The sequence below is a fragment of the Ptiloglossa arizonensis genome, chromosome 4 (assembly GCF_051014685.1).
Source record: "Ptiloglossa arizonensis isolate GNS036 chromosome 4, iyPtiAriz1_principal, whole genome shotgun sequence".
Taxonomy (NCBI): Eukaryota; Metazoa; Arthropoda; class Insecta; order Hymenoptera; family Colletidae; genus Ptiloglossa; species Ptiloglossa arizonensis.
This window is the reverse complement of record NC_135051.1, coordinates 19,730,136-19,743,231: the sequence shown is the minus strand read 5'-3', so window position 1 is coordinate 19,743,231 and position 13,096 is coordinate 19,730,136. Positions and strand designations below refer to the sequence as shown.

Here is a 13,096-nt window from a genome sequence, read left to right as displayed (position 1 = left end):
TTTCTTCTAGTGTAATTGGAATTTTGTATTGTGTATATTATAAGTTGTATATGTAAAAAATGAGTACTTAGTCTTCATGTAACTGTACGTACAATAATGTCAACGACCATACCATGCATGAACCACCAGTTCTCGTCTGATCACTGAAGTTAAGATGCATTGGGCACGGGTAGTACTTGGATGGGTGACCGCTTGGGAACACCGCGTGTTGTTGGCTCCATTTTTTTTAGTTTCTTTTTTTCTTTAATTTGATTACATGTCTTGAAATTGCACTCTGTTTTCAGTAATTGCAAGTAATATTGCAGTCACTACCAATTATTATAATTATTATTAAAGTGTCGAAATATTTTCTTTTATTGAAATTCAATTTTCTTTTACTATCTATACTGTAAAGACCTTATATTGTACACAATTTTTAAATTGTTACTTCAGATGGACTAATAACAACGCATATTTCCAGTTTCTACGTAAGAATGAGTATCTAGTGTACGTGTAAATACATTTATTTTAACGTCAACGACCATACCATGCATGACCCACCAGTTCTCGTCTGATCACTGAAGTTAAGATGCATTGGGCGCGGGTAGTACTTGGATGGGTGACCGCTTGGGAACACCGCGTGTTGTTGATTTTTTTTTTTTTTTTAAATTTTGATACATGTACTCTTCGTATAAACATTCAAACTTTCGTTACTTGTATGCAGTCTATTCTGATTTATAATTAGAATTGCAATAAATAATTTTAAAGGCCCCCCCAAACTCGATATATTTATTGACTATGCATTTGTTAGATTTTCTTTTTAATTTTGAAGCGCATAGTACGCCAAATGAATCTTTGAGTTTTCTATTTTGAAATGGACCATGTAGTTCTCATAAGTAACATCGGTGAAGACACAATCACACACGTTATTTCTCAAGAGATGGTTTCACCTTTAAGGTCTGAAAAAGGAAAAGAGTAGAAGTGGCGCGATATTTACGACGAAAGTTTCCCTCTTCAAACTAGTGCTTTTCAAAAGGTCAGAACGCTCGAGTTACAGGAGTTCCCTGGGCGAACATTTTTCATTGAAAGTCGAATATTTTGAACTCGGCGACGATATTCTTTAGATTTCTGTGAACCTTATTGGCGGACCATCCTGGAAAATGGTTTAAGTTGTTGCTCAGCATATTTCAAGAGGAAAATATACCGAAGCATCTGAAAATCTTTCCAATTATCCGCATTTATTACTACTTATTAAACGCACCTAAAGCCTCAAAATCGGTTTAAACTATTGCTCCAAAAAGAAATTAATTATTTCAAATTGGAAAAATATTGTTCCCCTAAAGATATTCTTATAATATTCGTAAACGAAACGAAAGATTTCCATCGGAATATACTTGTACAAGTTACATCGGTGTGACGAGAATCCATTACCCGAACAATCAGAGAGATTGTTGCATAAGAGACTCGGTCGCGCTCAGTGTTCCAGTCAAATTCACTCGTTTGTGATTGTCTTGGGTTCCAACAGTTCTCGAGGTCTGTATCCGGAGTTTGACGAAAATTTGTTCCGAACGTAACGCTCCATCTTTGGGAAGAGGAGCCGCGATGGAAGCAAACATCCCCGATCAAAGTCCCCGTCGCTCAAAAGGCTGCATCCTTTTACGTCCACCGTCGCCAAAGGACCGTTGACGTGCACGAAACATAAAGGACGAAACGCTCGTCCGATGAAGTAACTGCTAATCGCGCGTTAACTTGCCTCGCCATAGCCCCAAAACCCCGTTTAGGTGAACAAACAGCGAAGGTGGGCCGATCCTTGTCGTTAGCGAGGCTTAACTCGGTTAGATCGGATTTAAAGTGGCTGCAAACGGCGGTGGATCGATAAACTCGCGTTACGACGATGGTGGTGAATACATTACGGCGTATAAAAGTCGTGAAACCACGCCCTCGTGATTTTATGGTCCGCTAATTGTAAGTGGTTGAACGAACGTTTCATTTGGGACACTTTTCCCGCGCTTTGTTTCGATGAAACTACAGTGACCGTGGATGTTGACTACCACGGTGTTCGCGAGCCAAATGTTTACAGAATGAAGGCTCCGTTCGTAAATAAACTGTATTCGTTTAACAATAACAAGTTATTTGTACCAAGTGTATCGTACCAAGTTTCGATGGTACACGGTGGTTGAAATTTCACGATTTTCGTCGAGGTATTTCTCGGTTGGTAGTTGAACTTTTCAAGTATTTTAACATGTCATAGTTGAACTCTCAGGGCAGTCAAGTGTGCCGTAATTGAACTCTCAAGGTATTCCCACTGTAATTGAACTTTAGGAGAGTCAAGTGTCCTGTACTTGAACTCTCGAGGTATCCAAATGCGCCACGGTTGAACTCTCGGAGCAGTTTAATAAATCACGGTTGAACCTTCTAGGTATTCAAATGTACCCGTAAGTTGAACGTTCAGAGTGTTCTAATGTATCGTATTTAATATCTCACGGTACTCTGATGTGCCGTAGATGAAATAACGAGTTCCAGCCGGCTTCGATTTATAATTTAGGTTAATAACACGATGTCGTGTAAAATATCTCGGCTCAGCCGCCGTAAATGTATACTTTACCCCCATTTCCACGTATCGTATTTCGTTTAACCCGGTGCCATAATTTAGTACGAAGGAATGAGAAAATGGTCGACGTTCTCGATGATCACACTGAATCAACGTCTTCGATTTCCCCAAGGTGGCGACGAAATATCGCCCTCTTTTCGAGGGCCCGTCGAGCACCGACCAATCGCCGAACCGAGAATTTACATGTTCCCCGCTTCGAGAAACGAAAACCGAAAATCCAGGAAGGAGAACGCGAATCCGTGTTCGGAAACTGAGGCCGCGCCCCGCGCGGTATTCTTATCTCGGCGACTCATTTATCTTCGAGCGAGTCGTTTATGCTTTTGTTTGTCGACCGAGTTTTTCTCGCTGATACCGGCTCCAAGAGGAGAAATAAATACGATTCGGTCGCGATAACGTCGCCACGCGGGCAGAAAACCCGAACAGTCGACATTCTAGCGCGCGGGAGACGTTCTCGAAGCGATTTCGAGCCCACTTATGGACCAAAACGAACCAAAACAAGAGAACAATTTTCTGGAAGGAAGTATATAAGGGTATAGATAGCTCGAAATAATTGTACAATCGTAGAAAATTTACGTGGCAGGTTAGGTTTGTAATCTGTGTACGAACACGTTGGGTTTGGTTTTGAGGTTAGGTTCGTAACAGCGTACAGGTGTATTTCGAGTCCACTTATGGACCAAAACGAATCAAAACAAGAGAACAGTTTTCTGGAAGGAAGTGTATTGGGTACAGATAGCTCGAAATAATTGTACAATCGTAGAAAATTTACGTGGCAGGTTAGGTTTGTAATCTGTGTACGAACACGTTGGGTTTGGTTTTGAGGTTAGGTTCGTAACAGCGTACAGGTGTATTTCGAGTCCACTTATGGACCAAAACGAACCAAAACAAGAGAACAATTTTCTAGAAGGAAGTGTATTGGGTACAGATAGCACGAAATAATTGTACAATCGTAGAAAATTTACGTGGCAGGTTAGGTTCGTAACCTGTCAACGTTCCTCTCTCTATTATTTTTTATTTCTTGTATGTTCTTTCTATTCTGTATGTTCTATTCTGTAGGCGTTAGGTTTGGTTTTGAGGTTAGGTTCGTAACAGCGTACAGGTGTATTTCGTTTGTCTATCGTGGATGTGTAATCGTAGATGAGGTAGAGAATATATAGGAATTTATTGGTAGTGTGATAGACGATATTTACGTTTTTAAATGGTTACCTGACGTTTGGCGTTAACATTGAAGCCACTGAATTAACAACGAGAGTGTAATGAAACAAAACGCAACGAGTAAATACGAATAGAAATAACCGACTTTTTGTTATGTTTAAATAAAGCGGCCCTATATCAAATCAAAGAGTAAGAAGATTACGTTTTACCATAGCTTTCTACAGGTGCACTGTGCATTCAATGGAACTTTATATCCAACGACTCGGGGGGCTTTAGAACCCCCCTCTACCATTTTCATGTCGCGGTTAACGCGATCGATTCAGAACCAAATAAAATTCTAGCCCTTTCAGCTGAATGGATTTAAAAAAAGGAAAAAAAAAATAACAGCTTCGGAAAATATGTTACGTTATATGCTATCAGTGTCAGATGATATTCCGACAATAAGTTTCATCCATTCTGGTAGCTCGATACGAAAATAGACGAGTATTGGATAATTTCAACGATGCGAGAGGAAATGGAATTTGCAGTAACGTGTAGTCGCGTCGATGAACAAAATCAAACAGAATAGAAAATAATAATAATATCTACACTGTCCTTATTACGTACGATAAATATCAGCCGTGAAAGAACATACCAGAAATAAAAAATAATAGAGAGAAAGGAAGCTACGACAATATTATCTGAAATGCACAGAACTAGACTAAGGATAGAACAAAAAATCAAATACTATAAAGGGTGAGTTTGTTTGAAAACGGGGTACAACGAGGTTTATACATCTGCAAACCTCCAGTCAAAACGTTAGATTTGTAATGAAAAGAGTATTGCCTCTTGACAATTAAAAAAAAAAAAAGAAAATGACAACGAAGTCTTATCGACTCACCCTATACACAAATAATTAAATTCGGAATAAAAGAAGGTGCAAGAGTCAAAATAGAAAATAAAATCCACTCGAAAATGGAGTACAATGCATCGAGGTTTGGCAAGAGAATGTTTTTCTTTGAAAAAAAAAGAAAATGACAACGAAGTCTTATCGACTCACCTAATACCCAAATAATTAAATTCGGAATAAAAGAAGGTACAAGAGTCAAAATAGAAAATAAAAAATTCACTCGAAAATGGAGTACGAGGGTACAATGCATCGAGGTTTGGCAAGAAAATGTTACTCTTTGACAAAAAAGAAAAAAAAGAAAAGAAACTAACAATGAAGTTTCTGCATGAAAGGGGTAGCGATTTCTTGTCGCTGTCACGGTAGCGAAACTCCTGACGATTCACGGGTGTGTCGTTCAGGTGGGGGACTTGAGAAAGCGTTATTTCACGCGTGCCGCATTGAAAGCGGGAAGCCTTCCGCCCGACGACGGAAGCGGACTGACGGTGTAAACAAGCGTCATTCAGTCCGGGGGGCTTCGTTTCTCCCCGCGTAACAGCCGCTATGTACTCTGTTCTCGTTAGCGCCCGAGCAGATGGAACGATAAAACTGAAACCAAGTGACGAGTCCGCCCGCCTCGCTGTGTTGCAGATTTCGCGCGCTACCGAGCGAGCGAGCGAGCGAGTGGAATTGCATTTGGCACGGCGAGCGTGAGAATAAATACGTGAGATAGAGAGACGATGAACGTGGACGAGAGAGAGAAAGATAGAGAGAGAGAGAGAGAGAGAGAGAGAGAGAGAGAGAGAGGAGCTAACGAATAGTGGGACAGCTATCTTGAAATTTGCATTCGCGAATTATTTACTCGGATATTTGCCGCTCTTTCCAGGTCATCGAGTTTGCGGAATCAAGCTGATATATATATATATATGTATATATATGTATATATATATAGAGAGAGAATTTTCCATCTGGATTGCAATCTTCCGTGAATTTTCGAAATTAACCGTTGACCTCCGCGGTCCGTTCGGAGCCGATAGTTCGATTAAGAAGTAGAAATTGGAATTTGCGAACGAAAGTTTCGCCGGGAACGTTTCGAATTTTATCAGCGACACGGTTTTTACGACGGTCGTTATTTTCAAATTGCTGTCGCGCGATCGGTGGAACGTAAATTGTAAAAATTGAAGTTAAGTTTTCTCTTTTTTTTTACACAACAGTGGGCGTACGCGTACGTACGCGTGTACTCCGGTTGCATTTTAAATGCCGGGAGAAATTGTAAAAATTGAGGTTAGGTTTTCGTAACAATCCGTGTACGCGTTTTTGTACGCGTGTGTATGAATTCTGGTTGAATTTCAAGCGTGGAAGAATGTAAAAAACGAGGTTAAACTTTTGTAACAATTTACACGCGCGATAGTGGTCCGCGTTATGAAGAGTGGTTTCGAAAAACTCGTTTGTGAAAATCTATATTTTATTTTACCGTAGATTACGCGACACACCGTGCAAAAGAGTACGCATTTGCAACGGTCGTGTAAACAAAAAAGAAACTTTCGAAGTTACCGAGTTTCTTAAATTCGACTCGTTCCAAAAGTGACCAAATATTTTACCCAAAGAGACCCAGAAAACGTCACAGATCTAAGAATTATTTCATCGTTGTTGCACGGTATTATTTGTTGTTGTTGTTTTGTCTTTATTTGAAAAACAAATTTTTTTCAAACTTTAAATCGACCGAAAACGGAACGGAATATTCCGCGAAAGATAACCGGTGAAATGACGTCAAGATCCGCATCCGTTGTAATGCGCAACATACAGGGGCGCATAATTAAAACGATCATCAAATTTGGCCGCACGATGGGTTTGCCCCGCGCTATATCGATATCCGGTTCCATTGTAGGCGGTGTGTATTTTCCATGCAATTAGAGGTAATTGCGCCGTTAACTGTATTTCACGCTAATTGCGCGCAGGTGTTAGAAAATATCGTCGATCGCCGATAATCCTCTCTTTACGATGTCGAGGTGAGATGGGGGAATGGTCACAATTCGGTATGCAGATTGCACGAATTAATCTGTTAAAATATTTCGCGTGTCTCTCAAACACCGCGGGATTTTATCACGTACCGTGAATCAACGGTTTGGAATTGGTTGCGCGTTATCGGATAACTTTGTCGAACGATATTATCGTCGTTCGTTTCTCGGGATGCGGTGCTCTAGGCGGCGGCATCGGCTATCATCGACGTCCGTTGCTCTTTCGTACGAAGAGGTGGATACCTGTTGCTGCCGGCGTGCAAAAATGGCAAAAGTCACGAAGCTCGATTTATTCTCGTGACTCTTTGTCTCGCCGCAAACCGTCACTTCGTTCGATCACACCCTCCTCACCCCTTAGCCTAGCTACGACCAACCAACCACTCGATATTGAATATATTTCATTTCTCGACTGTCTCGGAAGACGTCTGGCGGTTCGAAAGTTCTTTATCGCGGACGAAGACCGGAGAGTGTCCATTCATGAATACGGGTGCATCGACATCGAAACAAACGGACGATAAAAGATTTCTGGAGGCGTTCACTCTTATCGAATATGAGACGTGTGCCGAGTTCCGCGAGATGGACGATTCAGGGAAGAATCGAAGGGTTGTGTTTTAAAATTGGTGTACGATTTAATTATATTGTACGCACTGTGGTTGCGGATCGTTTCGTGTAAAGCAGGGACTGTTATCATTATCATTGGAGTATTAAAATATTTTCATGCGTGGCAATATACATTTGTTATTATGCACGTTGTAAAGTTTGGAAGAATTTGTAAACTTCAACTTTGCGGGGATATAGAAATTATTAAATCAACATATACTATATTGTAAATGCGAAAATAGAATGGTTATTATTGGTGTAAGTAAAGATGTTTCAACGTCAACGACCATACCATGCATGAACCACCAGTTCTCGTCTGATCACTGAAGTTAAGATGCATTGGGCGCGGGTAGTAAGTACTTGGATGGGTGACCGCTTGGGAACACCGCGTGTTGTTGGCACACTTTTTTTTATCTTTTTTTTTTTTAATTTTATAACACGATAATTGCAATTATTGCTACGATTATTATTATAGTATCAAAATATTTTCTTCTAGTGTAATTGGAATTTTTTATTGTATATATTATAAGTTGTATATGTAAAAAATGAGTACATAGTCTTCATCTAAGTGTATGTATGACAATGTCAACGACCATACCATGCATGAACCACCAGTTCTCGTCTGATCACTGAAGTTAAGATGCATTGGGCACGGGTAGTACTTGGATGGGTGACCGCTTGGGAACACCGTGTGTTGTTGGCACACTTTTTTTATTTTCTTTTTTGTTTCAATTTTGTCACATGCTTTGTAATTGCAATCTATTTTTAGCAATAGCAAGGAATGTTACGACAGTTATTAATTGTTTCGATCATAGTTAAAAGGTCGAAATATTTTCTTCCATTGAATTTCGAATTGTTTACTATGTGGGGTTACCTTACATTATAAAAAATTTGTAAACCATTACTTCGAACAGAGTAATGAGAATGTATATTTTGTTATTTACGTAAAAATGAAAAGTTAGTGTACGTGTAAGTATAAAGATTTCTACGTCAACGACCATACCATGCATGACCCACCAGTTCTCGTCTGATCACTGAAGTTAAGATGCATTGGGCGCGGGTAGTACTTGGATGGGTGACCGCTTGGGAACACCGCGTGTTGTTGGCTCAATTTTTTTTAGTTTCTTCTTTTCTTTAATTTAATTACATGTCTTGCAATTGCACTCTGTTTTCAGTAATTGTAAGTAATATTGCAGTCACTACCAATTATTATTAGAGTGTTGGAATATTTTCTTTTATTGAAATTCAATTTTCTTTTACTATCTATACTGTAACTACCTTACATTATCCACAATTTTTAAACTGCTACTTCAGATAGATTAATAACGGAGCATATTTTTAGTTTCCACGTAAGAATAAGTAGCTAGTGTACGTGTAAATATGCCGTTTATAATATCAACGACCATACCATGCATGACCCACCAGTTCTCGTCTGATCACTGAAGTTAAGATGCATTGGGCGCGGGTAGTACTTGGATGGGTGACCGCTTGGGAACACCGCGTGTTGTTGGTACACTTTTTTTTTTAAATTACTGCGTGTTCCATAATTATAGTCTGTTCTGAATAATTTTAATTAATATTCTAATGATTACTAATTACTACGACTATTATTAGACGTTAAAATATTTGCATCTATTGTAACTCGAATTCTTTAATACCTATATTATTATTATTACTCTTATGTTATTTTAATATTATGGTATACTGTTTCAAAAAATTCGTGCCAAACCTAGGTGCCTGAAAACATTTGGAACCGCTTAAAGTGTCTAGTAAAATCAACTCTGCCGCAGGATACAGATATTGCAGATTCAATTGTTCTTGTGCCAGTCGGTGGTGATATAATAAGTTAAATTAAACCTAGTCTGTCTTTCTTTCTAATATTCCCTGACCTTTTCTTTGATCTTTGCAATCGTATTTCTCTTTCCCTGACCTTTCTTTGCGTCTACCTACGCTGCTTTCACGACCCTTTCTCACAGTTTCTATTAAATTTGTGGGAAAGTTTGGTCGTATTTTAATGAAATGATTAAGATCACAAGTAACTAATAAAAGGTATAGAAAGTAGAGCTTTTATATGATACTAGATGTACGAGTTAAAAATCTACTAAGAAATCTAAGAAAGCTAGTAAGAAACTTTTAAAACCTTCACGATGGAACGTTCGAACACCTGCTGAGACAAAGTAATAATATTCTAACATCAAGTATAAAATATCTCGTAAATTATCATATTTTGAATGTTCAGTCGTGACACATTTACATCTAGAATATCAAGAATAATCGATTTACTCGAGAAAAAATATATGTTTCAATTTTAAAAAAGAAGTGCAAGCGTATACTGTATCGTTGCACCAACAACATATGTATTTATTCGAAGCCGTTAGGTTCCGCACGGGGATTCAACTTTTTCCTTCGTAAATTATTTAACATCTTCGCTGAAAAACAGCTTCACTGTGTCCCAGTTTCTAGAATCACCTTGTATGCACAGAGTCTTCATTTTTAAACCAACGGTTCAATTTCTTTTATTTTTATATTCTAAACACACTGTATTCGCATTGACCCTCCATCCAAGTTACATTCGTTGCACCTGCACTTATCGCGTAAAGTGTGCAATATTCCATTATTATTCAAACTAATTATATTTCCACTCGTATCTCACTACCAACTTTACACTAACGACCAAACCGATTAAACCGACTATTTTCTATTTAAAAAAAAAAAATATATATATATATATATACACACAATACTTGTATATATACTTATATTACACATATTACGTATATTACACAATACTTTATTCGCGAAACAAGAATCTACACTGGTATCGATCTCCGCGTCTGAAATACGCAAGAACTCGGTCCACGAGACTGTGCACCGAATTGCCTAAATCACAGATGGTGAATGTAGCAGCACTGCCGCGAGGACCTTAACAATCCGGAACCGGGTTAAGCGTTCCCGTTCCATGGCGACGCGATGTAATTTACATTGAAACGCGCCACTCGCTTCATTACGCGGGGGCCCGTAGCCGCAAGTTTCTAATTTCGTTCGGTGAACACACGAGACGTGTACGGTGGCCAGTGTGAAAACGAAGGGGCAGAACCCCATTATGAGATTAACCGACGATTTGTCAGGACCCGCCCCGACGAAACTGGTTCTCGACCATGTATCGTCTTCCACGTCCGAAACCGCCTTTTCCGAGCTTTGTTTTCCAATTAGGTTCCAACGCTTGATAACTTCCCGAAGTTGCACCGTGTGGAACATTACCTCGTCCCCGAACTACGCTTCTGCTTTAACCCTAAACTGGTGGAGAGAAGGAAACTTGATACTGATTAAAAGATAGCCGCTGCATGCGATACATCTAGTTACGTTGATGATACGTTAACTCGTTATGTGTCTTCTCGGTACCGGGGAAGCTCGACTTGAATTGGGCTAAACGTGTTTTCTAATTGCACGTTATCCATCTCGACATTAACGACACGTACTTTTATTCGTTACGTTTGTCTTTGTAGAATTTTAATCGTAGAAACGTAAGCTAAAGGGGATCTGAACGACTAGGATCTGAAAGATGACGATTCTATAGGTTATGTACGTTATACATTTCTCGAGTTGAACGATCCGCCATTTTGTATAAAATTAATGTCTTCAAAATCGGGTATGATAAATACCAGATCTTTCGTTTTATTTTATGTGTAGATAAAACAGTCCTGGAAGGAATGTTAGAGTAATTTTAATGTCTGAAGTAATTTAGTTTATTACTACGATTATTATCAAAGTATCCAAATATTTTCTTCTATTGTAATTTAAATTTTTTGTCGTATATATCATCAGTAATTTCGATGCCATGAGAAGGAAAGACTCTCAGCAGAATTGTCACAAAGGAGATAAATTTGATACAATTTGTTTCTTAAATTCTGAAAGAACCTTCTATTTTTTAACCTATTTATAATTACCCAAGTGTATTCTCTGCAAAGTTGTACCATACAATGTTTCCATAGGTATTGATTACTTTGCAATTACCACCTCTCGAGTGTAAATAGCTAATGGTATACTGATTTTTGAACCTTCACCTTCTTTACGATCCCGCCCTCGCGGTAATAACACCAGTATTAAGGATAATTCGATTTCAGGTCGAAGGATAGTTCGATCATTAGCGACGTGTCATTTTCATGCCAGGAAGGACACACGGGATAGGTGGTTGGTATTTAGAGGCGGTTAATTGAAACAAGACGCTGTTATTAACAGGAGAGAACAACAAGGATTGATTTACTCGTGAGAATTAACGTTGGCTGCGGTTAAGGGAAATGAAATCGTTAGAAGTACGCGATATCCGGTTGTTCCCGCTGAATCCTCATTAACAATGACGCGTTGATAGCTTCGATAGTTATTGAAGCCAAATCTGTGAAACGTTTTTGCACACAAAACGAATGAATTGAAAAGTTTCACTCGTACCGAAGGATTGCACAGCGGAAGAAGGTTGATGTATAATTAAGGATGGAGGAGGAGTAGGAGTTTTAATAATTAACCGAAAAATTCGGATGCAAGTCCCAAGAAACCGAGTTTGAACAATATTCCAGCGTCTCCTGAAATCAGAGTATAGAATTCGCGAAACAATGGTCGCCAACAAGGAGCGCGGCTCAGTAATTACCGCATCGAAGGTCTGACTAAGACACGAGGTAAACTCAATCTTGCCTAATTATTATGTAACAGGAAGGCCGTTGAAAATGAGAGACACCGGGCTGCAACGTTTGGGTTTCATCTTGTGTTTAAACCTTGGATCGTTTGGAATAGCTGCCAGCCTGGAGAACCAACGTGTCGAGAGAAACCATCGTATAGGCGATCGCAATTCCGAGCTGTATTTCTTTTCATTCGTTAGCCTAAAGCCACTCTTCCACTTGTAGGAAGCGAGTGCAATTTTTATCACTGTACTGTACTTCAACACTTCCGAGTTTCTCTATTAATGTTCGATCGAAGCAATTATTGCCTTACGATTGGATTCACATTGAAACTTTAAGTTATTCTTCGAGATAATCCAGATAATCAAGATAATCTATTATACTTCCTATAATCTAGTATCTATTACCTGTTATGTATTATTCATTATCAATTACCCATGATCTATCTTTCTATCTATCTATCTATCTATCTATCTATCTATCTATATCTCTATTTATCTATTTATGATTTGCGCTATCTATCTCTCTGTATATCTATCTATATATCTATTTATTTATCAATATATCTATTTCTTTGTTTCTTTGTTTATCTATTTATCTGTTCATCTATTTATGTGATCATCTGTTTATTGCCTTATCTGTTTATCTGTTCATCTCTTTATCTGTTTATATTTTTATCTGTTCATCTGTTCATCTGTTTACCCCTTTATCTCTATATCTGTTATCGCCTCACTATTGCATCCACATTGAAACTTTAAGCCATTCTTCCACTTGAGAAACGCAACGATGATGACGTAGAACAATTAACGATTAATAGGTATTTCTACGTGAGATTTTTAAGCTATTCTTCCACCTGAACAACGTAATCAAAGAAGTTAGTACGTCGAATCGTTAAGCCGCTCTTCCACCTAAGCGACACGATCAAAAAAAAAGTAGATCATCTCAAACTTTAAACCAATCTCCGATCTAAAGTATTCGATGGCATCTGCTTGAAAAATATATCACTCAATTGCTTGCACGTCGATACATTAAGCCATTCTTCCACTTGAGCGATTGAAAAAACTATCTTTCGACAATCGTCTGTATCGAACGTTTAAGCCCCATTCGCACTTAATAAACCCTTCAATGGTATCCAATCGAACGATGTGTCCCTCGATAATTGTTTTCACAACAATTCTTTAAGCCACTCTTCCACTCGAGC

The 13,096-nt window shown here is 38.7% G+C and overlaps 1 protein-coding gene and 6 non-coding genes across 7 annotated transcripts in view; 6 read left to right on the top strand and 1 right to left on the bottom strand.

Moving 5' to 3' along the window:
• The window catches only part of LOC143145990 (uncharacterized), a 164,596-nt gene that overhangs the window by 128,160 nt on the left and 23,340 nt on the right, over positions 1-13,096 (bottom strand). The gene's annotated exons all lie outside the window — the stretch shown is intronic.
• LOC143146479 (5S ribosomal RNA) lies at positions 99-217 on the top strand. Its single transcript, XR_012991967.1, has one exon. It is a non-coding gene; the product is annotated as a 5S ribosomal RNA (ribosomal RNA).
• On the top strand, positions 513-631 carry LOC143146472 (5S ribosomal RNA). Its single transcript, XR_012991961.1, has one exon. It is a non-coding gene; the product is annotated as a 5S ribosomal RNA (ribosomal RNA).
• On the top strand, positions 7,504-7,626 carry LOC143146487 (5S ribosomal RNA). The gene has a single exon (XR_012991975.1). It is a non-coding gene; the product is annotated as a 5S ribosomal RNA (ribosomal RNA).
• Positions 7,810-7,928, top strand: LOC143146467 (5S ribosomal RNA). Its single transcript, XR_012991956.1, has one exon. It is a non-coding gene; the product is annotated as a 5S ribosomal RNA (ribosomal RNA).
• Positions 8,215-8,333, top strand: LOC143146464 (5S ribosomal RNA). Its single transcript, XR_012991953.1, has one exon. It is a non-coding gene; the product is annotated as a 5S ribosomal RNA (ribosomal RNA).
• On the top strand, positions 8,620-8,738 carry LOC143146473 (5S ribosomal RNA). Its single transcript, XR_012991962.1, has one exon. It is a non-coding gene; the product is annotated as a 5S ribosomal RNA (ribosomal RNA).